Source organism: Palaemon carinicauda, chromosome 3, assembly GCF_036898095.1.
Source record: "Palaemon carinicauda isolate YSFRI2023 chromosome 3, ASM3689809v2, whole genome shotgun sequence".
Taxonomy (NCBI): domain Eukaryota; kingdom Metazoa; phylum Arthropoda; class Malacostraca; order Decapoda; family Palaemonidae; genus Palaemon; species Palaemon carinicauda.
In genome coordinates this window covers 148759490-148773835 of record NC_090727.1, presented here as the reverse complement: position 1 = coordinate 148773835, position 14346 = coordinate 148759490, and the positions used below count along the sequence as shown (strand labels likewise).

Here is a 14346-nt window from a genome sequence, read left to right as displayed (position 1 = left end):
CTACAACCCTAGTTAGAAAGCAGGATGCTATAAGCCCAAGGGCTCCAACAAGGAAAATAGCTCAGTGAGGAAAGGAAATAAGGATCAACTACAAGAAATCTAAGAACAATAACAACATTAAAAGAAAAAATGTCATACTGTACATAAAATATAAAAACTTGAAAATAATAGGATAAAAACTTCAAAATAAAAAGAGGAAGAGAAACAAGATAGAATAGTGTGCCTGAGTGTACCCTCAGGCAAGAGAACTCTAATCCAAGACAGTGGAAGACCATAGTACAGAGGCTATGGCACTACCCAAGACTAGAGAACAATGGTTTGATTTTGGAGTGTCCTTCTCCTAGAAGAGCTGCTTACCATAGCTAATGAGTCTCTTCTACCCTTACCAAGAGAAAAGTAGCCACTGAACAATTACAGCGCAGTAGTTAACCTCTTGAGAGAAGAAGAATTGTTTGGTAATTTCAGTGTTGTCAAGTGCATGAAGAAAGAGGAGAATGTGTTAAGAATAGGCCAGACTATTTCGTGTATGTGTGGGCAAACATGAAATGAGCCGTAACCAGAGAGAGGGATCCAATGTAGTTCTGTCAGGCCAGTCAAAGAACCCAATAACTCTCTAGTGGTACTAGCCTTTGTTACTCGTGATGGGTATCCGTGCTCCCAGAAGGGTAGCGCATGCAACTACGGAAACGAACAGCCTTCGCTGGCAGTAGTAGCTCACTCACCCGCATGTGGGTGTGTCAAATCGCAATGTCCCTGACTCAGGGTAAGTGATCATACACGAGCTTGAGCATCGTGAACATGTTTTCATACGAGAGCGCCCCAAAGGTAACCCGTGCAGTGGCTTGCGAGATTCTGCGACAAAGTACAACGTCATTAATAAAAAGGAATTGATCATTCACGAGCCACAGCATCGTGAACATGTTCGTGAGCTCCCCACTCACAGGACGAGCTTCTCATCAGTCATCGATCTTGAATGTGAGCACGATCTGATTCTATCCTGTCAGGAGTAGAGGCTTGAGGCACATATCCCAAAAGATTATGTCTCGCGAGACTCATTGTGGCCTGGGGGCATGATAATGAGAGGCAGCTATCTATCCAACAGGGAGTGGAGATCTGCAGCAATAACCCAGCAGGGTTATGCTTCACGAGAGTCACGAGAGTCATCGTGGGCACGATAGTGAGTGGCGGCTACAAGCGGTCAGCTAGCATCCCCATCTGCGGCAAATAACCCCGAAGTGTTCTGTTTCACGAGCCTCGTTGCGGTGAGACCTAGCGGTTGTAAAGGCGAGCACGCATGCACAACCGAAGTGGCTTGTGCCAGAATCTCACTATGGGGGTGTTGGCGAGCAACCATAATTGCACGCACATCTTCATCAGCAAGAAGAACTCGCCTGCGCACTTCACTAATGCCCAGGTTCTGGCTGCATGACATTGCGCAAAACTCCCTCTCATGAATACGGTCGGTGCGTCCATGTGAAGAAGCTGCTTGAAACGTTTTGCACATACCCTCATCAGAGAAAGGAGCTTGCCCATGCACTTTGCTAATGTTCAGTGGCTGGGGGTGCATCACTGTGCAAGACTCTCTCACATGACTAGAGACTGTGCGAACGACCACCTGTCAGCGGTTACACAGTAGCCTTGCATGCTCTTACAGGAGGAAGCACAAGCTCAAATGGTGGCGAGTAAGGCTGCAAAGGTTTTCCTGCAGCTGGAAAGGCATGCTCTTCCCCATGAGGGAAGAGAGCCCAAGGCGGAGGTACTGCAGGGCCTAGCCTCACAAAATAGGGAATGATGGTGAAAGCTGATACTGCAGGCATCACCATCTGCAGCAATATCCCCAAAGGTTTATAGTTCATAAGACTTCTTGTGCCTTAGGAGCACGATGGAAGAGGCGGCGACCGCAAGCAGTCAGGAGGCATCACCATCTCCGGCAATAATCCCAAAGGCTTATCGACACGAGACTCGTTGTACCATGGTGGGACAATGAGAGAGGCGAGCAGCAGGCAACACCCTCTGGTTGCTCTGAAGAGCAACACTCTGAAGAGATGGAACAAGGCACCTATGAATCGAGCGCTTGTTCTGAAACCCCCGAGGGGTTTAACCACATAGGTGTTGAGGCCCTCATTTACAGATAAGAGGTGCTCAACACTAGGCGGAGAAGCTTGATTCTTCATACGCTGTGGAACCTCGGTACACTGAGCAAACTCGGGGGGGGGGGGGTGTCAACCCCTCAGGAGGCAGGTGTGTGCTCCCACTGTGCCCCTAACTGTACCACCTCCAAAAAGCCTTTCTTAGTGGAGAGACCCAAAAGCCTCAGGGAAAGCAGGAGTTGCTCTAAGTGGCATCAGGAGACTTCCCCGGGTTGTGGGCGCCGTTACTTCACTATGGGAAGCAACAGTGTCCGCACCTAAGGGTTGTCCAGGGATCAGTCGGTCATCGTTCTACTCGTTTATCCTCTGTTGGAGTGTCTTTAATTGGCGCCTACCAGAACCCTGCAGCCACCAATCACCAAATTTGTCTCTACTAGGATAATTTGGCAAGTTTTTTCACCGTTTCACGATCTACCCCTTAGGAGTCAGGATAAATATTTACATTACCAGCATTATGATACCATAGTCACTACCTAAACCTGACATTCCTTGACCTATGAGAGGATTTACATTGGATTTATGAATTTGGACTAGAAGTCCTAGCACTAGGGTCTGGGAAGCCTTTCAGCACCCATGTGCAATGAAGGAAAACCTGGCAGTTGCTGTATGAAGGAAAAGTTCACAGGTTGGACAGAAATATGACAAATTCGTAGATAATTTGTATTTTTCCTAACGATACAAACCTAGCTATTTACATGGGGTAATTACTTTGGCGACAGCCGATTACGAGCCATAAAGTTTTAACGAGGGTTTCCTACCCCACTGCTAGCTAGCGGGGGGGTAGGGAGGGGTAGCTAGCTACCCCTCCCCCTCACACACACCGGAGAATACTCCACTTTACTTAGAGGTAGGACTTATCTTGGGGGACAGGGCTGGCGGGCACATAACTGTAAATAGCTATGTTTGTATCGTTAGGAAAAATACAAATTATCTACGAATTTGTCATTTGTTCCGAAACTGAATACAAACCACGGTATTTACATGGGGTGACTCAACCCTTAGGAAGGATGGTAAGTCCCGGCCATACTGGCTTTAGCTTGCCCGGGGATTCCATATTCGAGTGGTCAAGTACTCGGACAATAGGGAATCCCTGCTCCTCGCTGGCGGTTGTGAAACTGCCGTGGCCTACATAAGGTGTGTGCGAAGATGAAAAGTGACTTGTCCCAGGGTATGGGGACATGACAGTATTACACATAATACTAGGAACACAAGGAAGCATGGTTTACCTGCAGTGGTTTGAGGTCAGCTGTGCAGAGAACCCAGGATGCTGCTTTCTCCGTGGGAGGAGAGGATGAAGGAAAGAATAAGGGCCAGACAGATCTTTTCATTCATGCAGACTAACACCAGGTAACAATGCCCTCAACCTTCCGCCACTTGTCCATCAAGGAGCCTGAGGTTCAGACCAGCTGTTGTGAAGCCACCACAGGGCCAATAGAAACGTATCGAGCCTCCTGTGGGTCATGTCTTGCAGGTAAGGGGGGTGAGAAGAAGGTCTGAGGCTTCAACATCCCCGCTTACAGGACCTGCGTCACTGAAGATGCTCCATGAAGGGTAGGGTCGTATCTGAGTCCCTGACATCATGGGTTCTAGGGCGATGCGACGGAGAAGGGTCAGGATTCAAGGCAGGGTGTAGCACCCTGCGAATCCAGGCCGAGATGGTACTCCTGGAGACCCTTCTCCTCGTTACCCAGGATCCACGAACTAGACTTGGACCTGGAGACGACCTGCAGCTGTTCTCTGAAGACACCAAGTCGGACTACCTACCGGCAAAGTAGGAGATGGTCCGAGTCATCTGCTACAGGACGGAGACCCGAGCCCTGGAAGGAGTCGAAGCGGGTCCGGCACTCTCAGATTCTGAGTCTCAGCAACAAACCTCAGGGACGAACCTGAAGTTGTCTGCCCCTAACCCCCTGAATGGGCGAAGTCGTAAGAGAGACCATGTGACTCGCTTGGCTGAAGACAGGCTAGCAGGAACACTGTCTACCCAGAAAGGTGGTGGTCTGGGGACTCGTAGTGGTTCGTCAGGGGGGTCTCTTTAGAGACTCGAGGACTCGAACCACGTTCCAAGGAGGAGGTCTCACCTTCGACTGAGGGCAGGAGAGGACAAGGCTTGGCATGCGAAGGAAGAGTTCCAGCGGGGGAGAAATGTTTGTCCCTAGAGCCAGGAGGCAAGCCTTAAGGCTGGGGGATAGCCTTTCACAGTCAAAACTGAAAGGCACACTTATCCCGCAATCCCACTAAGGGCTCCGCTATGCTGGAAGCGGCAACGTGTGGAGGGATGCCCTCTCCCCGACACCGGTTACAGAAACTCGCCCAATCGCCTGGGAGATTACTTGCGGAAGACTTGCACAGGTGTCCAGGCCTCCTTTTTGCCACTTGTTGCGAAAATCCTCTCTCTTTGAGGAGGTGCTGGATAGACCCCCGGCGGGAAGAGGAGCAAGCTACGGAGGCAACACATCGATGGTGTCCCACCGTTGCTGGAAGGCCTCCTACCAGAGGGCCTTGGGATCCGTGACCGGGGAGCAGTACAGCGGGAGCTTGCAGCTCAGTGCTGTAGCGAACCGGTCCACCGAGGGAGCCCCACCGAGGCAGGACTTGTAGGCTACTTGAGGATCCAAAGACCACTCGGAATGTGGTGTTCGTGACACACTGCTCAGATGGTCGGCGAGCCCATTCCTTTGTCTGGAATCAAGCCAGCTGCCAAGGAGACCGAGGGGGACTCTGACCATCCCGGCATCTCCCCCGCAGGATGGGATGGTTGTACTGAAAAGTATCTCCTTGTCTGGGCCAGAAAACCATCACTGTGGTGTTGTTAATCCTCATAACCACAGAGTAGTCTGCCAGGCTAGGTGGAGCTACTGAAGAGCCAGAAACACAGTTTCCATCTCTAGTAGGACTAGAGAAGGTTCTTCCTGGTTCTAACCCCCGGCCTGAGGACCCGTGGATCAGAACGTGCCCCCCCCCCCCCTTTTCTTTGACGCGTTCGAAAACAGCATCAAGTCAGGGGGAGGACGAGAAGGACCACTCCCTCTTGTAGGCCCTCGTCAGTTCCCCCCCTCCCCCTATGGATTCGTCTGTACCGGTTGTCCCCAAGGGGCCTCGGCGTCTGGGGAGACGAGCCCCCGACTCCCCCGCGCCGAGTCGCCACTGAAGAGAACTCAACCTGGGGCGACTGTGGAACTGTTGAGGTGCCGTGGAGAGGCCGAAGCACAGCCCTTGAACTGGTATACCCGCCTTCCAGGCGGACTCCAAAGTACTTCCTTGAAGATGGGTGAACCAGGACCGGAAGTACGAGACCTACCGGACCAGTGTGCCCATGAAGACTTGTGGTCTCACAGCAAAGCAGACCGAGTCTGCCGTCGCTATGCTGGACAGAGACTGTTTGACAACCCTGTACAGAGTCGACGAGGGAAGGAGGCGACTATGGAGGCCTCGAAACCCGTTGGCCACCTCTTGGAGGGGGCGCCTCTCCGACCAGTGAGGGGAGACGAAACCACCTTGGGTTGGAGGGTCTTCTCGTGTGAGGAAAGGTCTCGCGACCTTCCTCTGCCTTGGTACCCTGACGTCTGAAGGGAAGGCTACGGGAGATAGGCACCTAAGAGCAGGCTCGGTATATCAGACTCTGAGAGGGCTGTGGGGAGGACTCCTCGAGGACCCCCATGAACTTTAGAACTTGGAAAAGTCCGAGGAGCTTGTCCCGATGACGAAGAAGGGAAGCCTTCGAGACTGCCAGGATCGGCCAGCCACCCAGGAACAGAGTGGTTGGATACCGATGCTGAGCGCCCGTGAAGAGATCCGAGAGGAAGTATCGGAGAACTGTTGAGGTGCCGTGGAGAGGCCGAAGCACAGCCCTTGAACTGGTATACCCGCCTTCCAGGCGGACTCCAAAGTACTTCCTTGAAGATGGGTGAACCAGGACCGGAAGTACGAGACCTACCGGACCAGTGTGCCCATGAAGACTTGTGGTCTCACAGCAAAGCAGACCGAGTCTGCCATCGCTATGCTGGACAGAGACTGTTTGACAACCCTGTACAGAGTCGACGAGGGAAGGAGGCGACTATGGAGGCCTCGAAACCCGTTGGCCACCTCTTGGAGGGGGCGCCTCTCCGACCTGGACTGGACTTCCGCCCGGAGGACCCGTCCCCTCACCGATCTCTACCCAGGGAGGAGGGAGGGGCTCGAAACCAACCGGGACTGTTGAAGGAGACAAGCCCAGAGAGCTGGCCCTTGGCCTAGTCTCTGGCGCTCTCCATTCCCTAAGACCAGGGCAAGCTGCACTGGCGTAAGGGCGCCTTTGGGTGAGTAGAACTCTGTCCAGGAACGAATCCTTCCATTACCGAAGAGGAATCTCTGAATCTGGGATCCCCTTGAGGTTTTCTCCTGAGGGCCAGAACCCGCCAGAACGCAAGTTCTGACCCCTGGAGCTCATCCTCCTGATGGACTGGCAGCAAGGTCTCCCATTCCCGGAGGCTCTTCCTGGGAGACTCGTAGACATGCCCCAAGGGTCCAACTGGATCCTGTCGGATCCTTGCGGAAGACAGGACCTCAGGATCCCTCCTAGGAGGGAAACAAGACCCCAGCGATGAAGGATGTAAGGCTTCGCCCCCTCAGCACGATAGGACCCTCAGGAAGAGGCGGAGATTCTCCCTATGGAGTGAAGGGGGAGAGGACCGGGTCTTCCGACCCTCCTGGAGATGGGCAAAGCTCATCTGCGGGGGAGGGGAGACGGAGACTGAGGAGGGCTCATCGCCTGCGTAAGGACTCGCGAAGGGACAGGATAGTCCTTGGGGAAGTCACCATGCCAGGGATTCCTCTCACCCCTTTCAGGGGGAGAGGAAGCTGCCACTGATTAGTGACCCCAGTCAGAAGGCACAGGCTCATTGCCTGTTTGAGCGCTCTGACTACGGCATCCCACCAGGATCGCCGACCAATCCTCGCGCTGACAGGGAGTCTCTCTGGAGGGAAGAGGATCGTTCGATCCTCAGGGGGAGATGACACATGAGGGTTCGCCCGTAGAGAAACTGCAGTGAAGGGAGAAGAGACCTTTGACCTGACCGGAAACCTCCCCCCCTCCGGAGAGGGCACTACTCTGCGCTGCGGGGGAGGGAAACGCGGAGGTGGCCTGACTGCCATAAGCCCTGATGTAAACAGGGCGTGGCCATGTCGGAGAACAGTGCGCCGATCACGCTGACGATTTCGCGAAAAGCACAGATCTTGGTAGCGCGTGAATAAAGCATGCGTAGCAGATAACCGCGCCCGCATGCCCGCGAACCCGCGAGAGCGTGGGCGTATCGGCGACCGCATGAACGATCCCCGCGTCTCCGCGCGTAATAAAATCACTGGCGCTTGCGGGTGAAAGATCGTGGGCGAGGGAAATCATCCCACGCGTGAATGATCTCGGCGAAAAAAGATCGCCGGTGCTAGCACCGACGGCGATTGCATGTGGGGAAGCATCCCACGCGCGGAAGGATAACGCAGAAGAAAATCTGACGATCTTCGGTGCTTACGCGAGTACGAAGATCGTCGGCGCTAGCGCGAGAAAAACCGTCGGAGACGGTGGGCGGGGACCCATAGTGCCCGCATGCGACAGATCTCCAACTATTTAAGGCGATCGTCGGCGATTCGCGCGAGCCCGCACGATCTCCGACGCTCCCGCGTAAGCGACGATTGTCGGAGCTCGCGCGCGAGAGAAGATAGTCGGCGATCACGAGCGGGAACCTCGGTGCCCGCGCGCGGACGATCTACGACGATCGCGAGCGGGAAAACCCCGCGCGGACGATCCGGGCAATGATTGCGTGAGCCTCAATGGTCGCACGCGGGAAACTATCTCGCGAACGGAACAATCTTCGGCGCTCACCCGTACCGTGAAGATCGTCGGCGCTCCGAAGATTGGCGGCGAACGGCCGTAGGCGATCGCGTGCGGAGAACCACGCGCGGATGTCCTCGTTGTCGTGCGCGGGAACCATCTCGCGCACAGAACAATAATAGGAGCCTAAGCGTACTAAGAAGATCGTCGTCGCTTCCGCTTAGCGCCGGATCCGAAGATCCGTTGATGATCGCGTCCGGAAAACCGCGCGCGGGAAACCATCCTGCGCACAAACCGATTCTCTGCGCTTACGCACACTAAGAAGATCGTCAGCGCTTGCACGCCTAGCGCTGGATCCGAAGATCGCCGGCTAACGACCGTTGCCGGGATGACGATCGCGAGCGAAACGTCCTGAAGGTCGCGCGCGGGAAACTATCCCGCGCGTGGGCGATCATCAACGCTTACGCATTAGCGCGAACAGAAGATAGTCGGCTGACGACCCTCGACGATGGCGAGATAGCGCGCAGGAAACCATCCCGCGCGCGAGCGATCATCAACGCTTACACGTTAGCGCGAACAGGTCGTCGGCTAACGATCGCGCTTTCTTCGACGATCGCGGGATCGCGCGCGGGAAGCCCTCACGCACGCGGGCGATCATCAACGCTTACGCGTTAGAGCGAACAGAAGATCGTCGGCTAAACCATCGACGACCGCAAGGTCGCGGGCGGGAAATAATCCCGCGCCAATCCCGCACTCGGGCGCGTCAACGATCGCGCGCGGGAAGCCATCCCGCGCGCGGGAAACCATCCCGCGCGCGGGAAACCATCCCACGCGCGGGCGATCATCAACGCTTACGTGGTAGCACGAGCAGAAGATCGTCGGCTAACCGTCGACGATCGCGCGCGGGAAAACATCCCGCACGCGGGAAAACATCCCGCACGCGGGCGATCATCAACGTTCATGCGTCAGCGCGCATCAGAAGATCGTCGGCTAACTCGTAGATCAGGAACTGGGATATGTCCCTAAAAGGGAGGGGATCCCCTGAAGAGGACCCGGAGGTCTACTTCAGTGCCGACAATCAACTGAGAAACTGCTAAATACTCCGAGGAGTGGTCTCTGTGAGGTACCTTTCCCGCGAACGGGAGAGGTGTCCTTCGTAGAAGAGACTTAGAGACACCCTAGGCTAAAACGCTGGTGAGCGCCAGTGCGCTAACTCAGGAACCCCAACGATGTGCGCAAAATGCGCAGGGAACGTTGGTAGCAGCCTAACTGAATACTGGAACGGGGTGTCTCTGAGGGCAGGCTCAGGAACAGCAGGAGAGCGCAAGCACGTAAGGGAACGTTGGCGCGCAGGTGATACCTGGCACTTAAGGGACTTACTCAAGGTGTGAGAAAGTCTCTCCTGCCCCGAAGGGAGGACCCCGTTAGATAACGGGGGCGTGGGTGCCCAAGGCGCGTCTGCAATCAGGAACGGATACAGCAGGCAACAGGTACACTGAGGAGTAGTTGCAAGACCCCGAAGGGTCAATGCAACGAGAAACCGAAGTTTCTCCGTCACTAATCACCGAAGTGTAGAAGTGACTAAAGTTACGAGAGCCCGAGGGAACTGCGTAACTAAGCTCCGAGACCCCGAAGGGTCAGGGAAAAAAGGAAACCGAAGTTTCCCTGTCACTTAACACCGAAAGTGTTAGTGACTGAACAGCAAGCTGTTATAAACAGGAACAATCCTCCGAAGAGGAGTCTCTACGAGTGGCCCCTCTCGCGAACGAGAGAGGTGAGCACTTCGTAGAAAAGACTGTCGATGGAGCCCCGAAAGGCCCTGAGATCAGCAGACGTAACAGGAACAATCCTCCGAAGAGGAGTCTCTGTGAGTGTCCTCTCACGCGAACGGGAGGGGACACTTCGTAGAAGAGACAAAAGGAGCAATCCTCCGAAGAGGAGCCCTTCCCAAGAGCATGACCGCCTAAAGACCAAGGAAGTAAAAAGGGAAGTTAACTAACTACCCTGGAGGCGAACCTCCTTATCGTTCTAGGATGCAATGAAGAGCTGGCAGTAGTCATGGGGGAACTTCTAAGAGAAGGAAACGCCCCTGACGAACGCCTTGAGACGGCGGAGAAGCCGACTCCCCAGGATAACAGGACAGCTCTGCTTCGAAGGCACACAATAGGCACGAAGAAACAGCATCGCAAACTGAAAAATAAAACAAAATAATTATTTAACAGAAATTCCCCCGGGTGAAACTCCGAAGAGAAACCCCGAAGGAAAAAATATAAGAACGAAAGAAGGTATGTGCTCCCCCTCCCACACCCGGCATGCCCAGGTGAGGGGGGGGGAGGAACGAAGTTAACAAACAGAATTATAACATTATAATTATGCAACTGACTTTGAATGTTCCAAGGATTACCAACCCCCGAAGGGACGTGAGCCCTGAGTTGAAAAGTTAAAACACAATTATGTTCATAAAAATAATTGGACAAATAAACGAAACAGCAACTCGGACTGAGAAGCTATCGTAGGCGTAGTACGGAGTAAGATGTGAACGACCTCAAGAGAAGGGCCGGACTCCACGAAAGGCAACCATGGTGGCCTAGAAGTGCAAGGCCGTGACCACGGAAAGACGTGGTGGCCTACGCCGGCGAACTCTAGCAGACGTACATAATACACACCGTACAACACCGAAAGCAAAGGAAACTTACATTTTCTATACACAAAAATATATATAAACATCAGTAATGTTTAAATATATCCAGTATAAGAAAAGGAAAGTTAAAAGACAAAACAATAATGGCCGTCAAGAGAGCGTAGGAGCGGAAACCTCCGATCACTATGCGAGCCAAAAGTAAAGTGGAGTATTCTCCGGTGTGTGTGAGGGGGAGGGGTAGCTAGCTACCCCTCCCTACCTCCCCGCTAGCTAGCGGTGGGGTAGGAAACCCTCGTTAAAACTTTATGGCTCGTCATCGGCTGTCGCCAAAGTAATTACCCCATGTAAATAGCGTGGTTTGTATTCAGTTACAGAACAAAAAGATAATTTTCCTAAGTAATTATAAATCCTTTGGGAAAAAATCAGTGTTACAGGTGTATTTTTAGGAATTCTGAACAAATTTGATAACTATAACTGTCAAACCTTGAATTTTTCAAGTTATTGAGACACCTGAGACAAAAGACAACACACCTAAAAACTATAATTTCCCAAGGTAATCAAACACAGAGATATGACCTAACCTAAGGTTTCCCACCTAACCTAACATCAGATGTCTTGTTCTCAGTAAATGTAACTACAGTACATCAAACCTGCGACCGGTGTCCCCAAACATTGCTTAAGTAACCGAGAATCATTTAAAAGAAAATAACATGAACTTCTGTCGTATATTTTGGTTGTTTGCAGAGTTTTGCCAACGGTAACCTTGAAAACCATATTTTGAGGAGAAAGTAGTTTGTTGGGAAAGGGGTAAACTTTATTATCTTATTTATGGGCAACTTGTTGTTTATCTTGGTCTGAAATACGATATGAAATGAGTTTTATGATTTAAGAAATATTATTTAGTGTTACCTTGCCCGGAGTGAAGCCAACTGGGAAGCAACCATAAGGTTAAGACTTAGTCTTAGGGTTAGCTAAGGATACGGCAATCTAGGGGGGCGTACCCCTCCAGTAGGTAGGTATACAGCTCCTAGGCAAGGTTAGGTCTGCAACAGCAAGTTGGTTGGTGTTTTGTGTTTGTATCCCTTAAAAAGGGCTGTTTATCATTCATAACTTTTGAAATTTTACCCCAGGTCTGTCAAAATGAACTACAATGGCTCCAGAATATGTAACAATGTATTAATGGCCTAAACATTTTGAAAAGCATTGGCTATCTTCGGCAGTAAATAAAGCTTTCACAACTTAGAAAAACAAGATAATGGTGCAATCATAAGTGTTTAGAACATTTTTTATAATCATCTTTGCCATACATTCATAGATTTTGAGTTATGGTGGGTCAACTACCATAACTAAAGTCTTATGATTATGCGCTTGATATTGTCATCAATTAAGTTTGAACCACGTTAAAATATACCTTTTTGCAGTCTAATTGTATGATGTTTAATGAACTTTTTTAAACTTTGTTGTTTCTGCCAGTCATCGCCATAAAAACCAGTCATCGTAATAAAAAAACTACCGGTAATCAAAACCAAATCATAACAGTAATGAAACCTGGTTAAAACACTGGAGCTTTCATTAGCCAGGGCTTCCAGATGCATAAAAAATGTGACTGACTTTCCATCCCATTTTCTACGGAGTCGTTCGTAACAGTGTTCATCGTATTACAAATACCTACATACTTAATCAAACTAATGATTTATTGTTTTTTTTTTCAGCCGTATGCTCGCGATTAAACATTACTCATTGTTCCCATGTTCTGGCAAGCGGAACATGTTTTGCTATGCGGGTTAGCCCCGTGGCCTAGTATTTCAGCATTAATTATCAATAATGTAAACTTAAAATGGGATTAATAAGTTATCCTTCCGCAGTAATTCATGGTTATGGGATTAAACGAATATACTAATGATTTATTTAACTATACTGTCTAAAATAGTTGGTTTGGGAAAATTGTCTTTAAGTATAATAAAACCCAAAGCTCATACTAACCAACTATAGGCCTTACCTCTAAATCTACTTTCACGTAAACTTCATGTCAAAATAATATTACAATAGGCTTACTTAATCTTAGCCATAGCCTAGTATAACAATAGCTTAATATTAATATAAATAACTTCAAATGTTTAGTCACCGTGAATGGCCTGTGGCCTGTGGGCCAAACGTACCCTAAGCAAAAAATAAATACGCAATAATTCTCATAATAAAAAAAGGGACTGGGTGAATATGATTTGCTGTGATGAATGAAATATTTCCCGATACTAAGCAATTATCAATAGGTAATGACAGTAAGATCGTAGATAAGAATTTGATAAAACTTACAATCGGAGATGGAGACAAACAAATAGTCCAAGGTTCTACTTCTTGTGATAAGGATACATTTTTTATTCCACCTCACAATTTTATGTAATCATTAACAAATTATTATTTCTATTTGCGTAAATTATTTTGCTTATAATATCCTAATACGTTAAATAAACTTATACCGTTAAATCAAATATATGAAAATGTTACCTTAAAAAATGACACTACACAATATTAAAATCAATCGTCAAGATTTTCCAAAGATTATCTTAAGATTTTATAAGTATTTATAAGTATATCCATAAAATGATTAATATTTTTTATTAAATAAACACATTTAGAATATATATATATTTCGAATACAATTTACGTATATAATCATATTAAGAAAATCAGTAGGAAGGGTTTTCTATGACGTCATACTTTCTAGTTTGTGGCATCGAAAATGTTATAGAGACTGTCTTTAAGAATTTGTTTTTCGATCGGAAAAACTAGAAATAGAAATACAAAAGCATAATGTAACATTGAGAGCGCAAATGCGTAAACTTCAAAGCTTTATGGAACATACTTCCGTTAATGACGAAAAAAAAGATATATTACTTATTCTGATTCAAACGTAATCGAGTAGATTAAGAGGGGCATAAACTTTCTTAAGAATTTCAGTCATATATATATATATATATATATATATATATATATATATATATATATATATATATATATATATATATATATAGGCTATATATATATATATATATATATATATATATATATATATATGTATATATATATATATATATATATATATATATATATATATATATATATATATATATATATATATATATATATATATATATATATATATAGGCTATATATATATATATATATATATATATATATATATATATATATGTATATATATATATATATATATATATATATATATATATATATATATATATATATATATATATATATATATAGCCTATATATATATATATAGCCTATATATATATATATATATATATATATATATATATATATATATATATATATATATATATATATATATATATAGGCTATATATATATATATATATATATATATATATATATATATATATATATATATATATATATACATATATATATATATATATATATATATATATATATATATATATATATATATATATATATATAGCCTATATATATATATATATATATATATATATATATATATATATATATATATATATATATATATATAGCCTATATATATATATATATATATATATATATATATATATATATATATATATATATATATATATATATATATATATATATATATAGCCTATATATATATATATATATATATATATATATATATATATATATAGGCTATATATATATATATATATATATATATATATATATATATATATATGT

General features: G+C 47.1%; 1 protein-coding gene across 5 annotated transcripts in view; it reads right to left on the bottom strand.

Annotated features, from left to right (window-relative positions):
- Pex14 (peroxin 14) overlaps positions 1–14346 on the bottom strand; it is a 174031-nt gene that overhangs the window by 80512 nt on the left and 79173 nt on the right. For 2 of the 5 annotated variants that reach the window (XM_068370870.1, XM_068370874.1), the window contains exon 1: positions 12911–12992. The exons of 1 other annotated variant lie outside the window; for it this stretch is intronic. The gene's annotated coding sequence lies outside the window, so the exon portion shown is untranslated. Of the gene's footprint in view, positions 1–12722; positions 12866–12910; positions 12993–14346 lie in introns of those variants that run through there. 2 more of the 5 variants (XM_068370872.1, XM_068370871.1) reach the window with 2 other exon arrangements.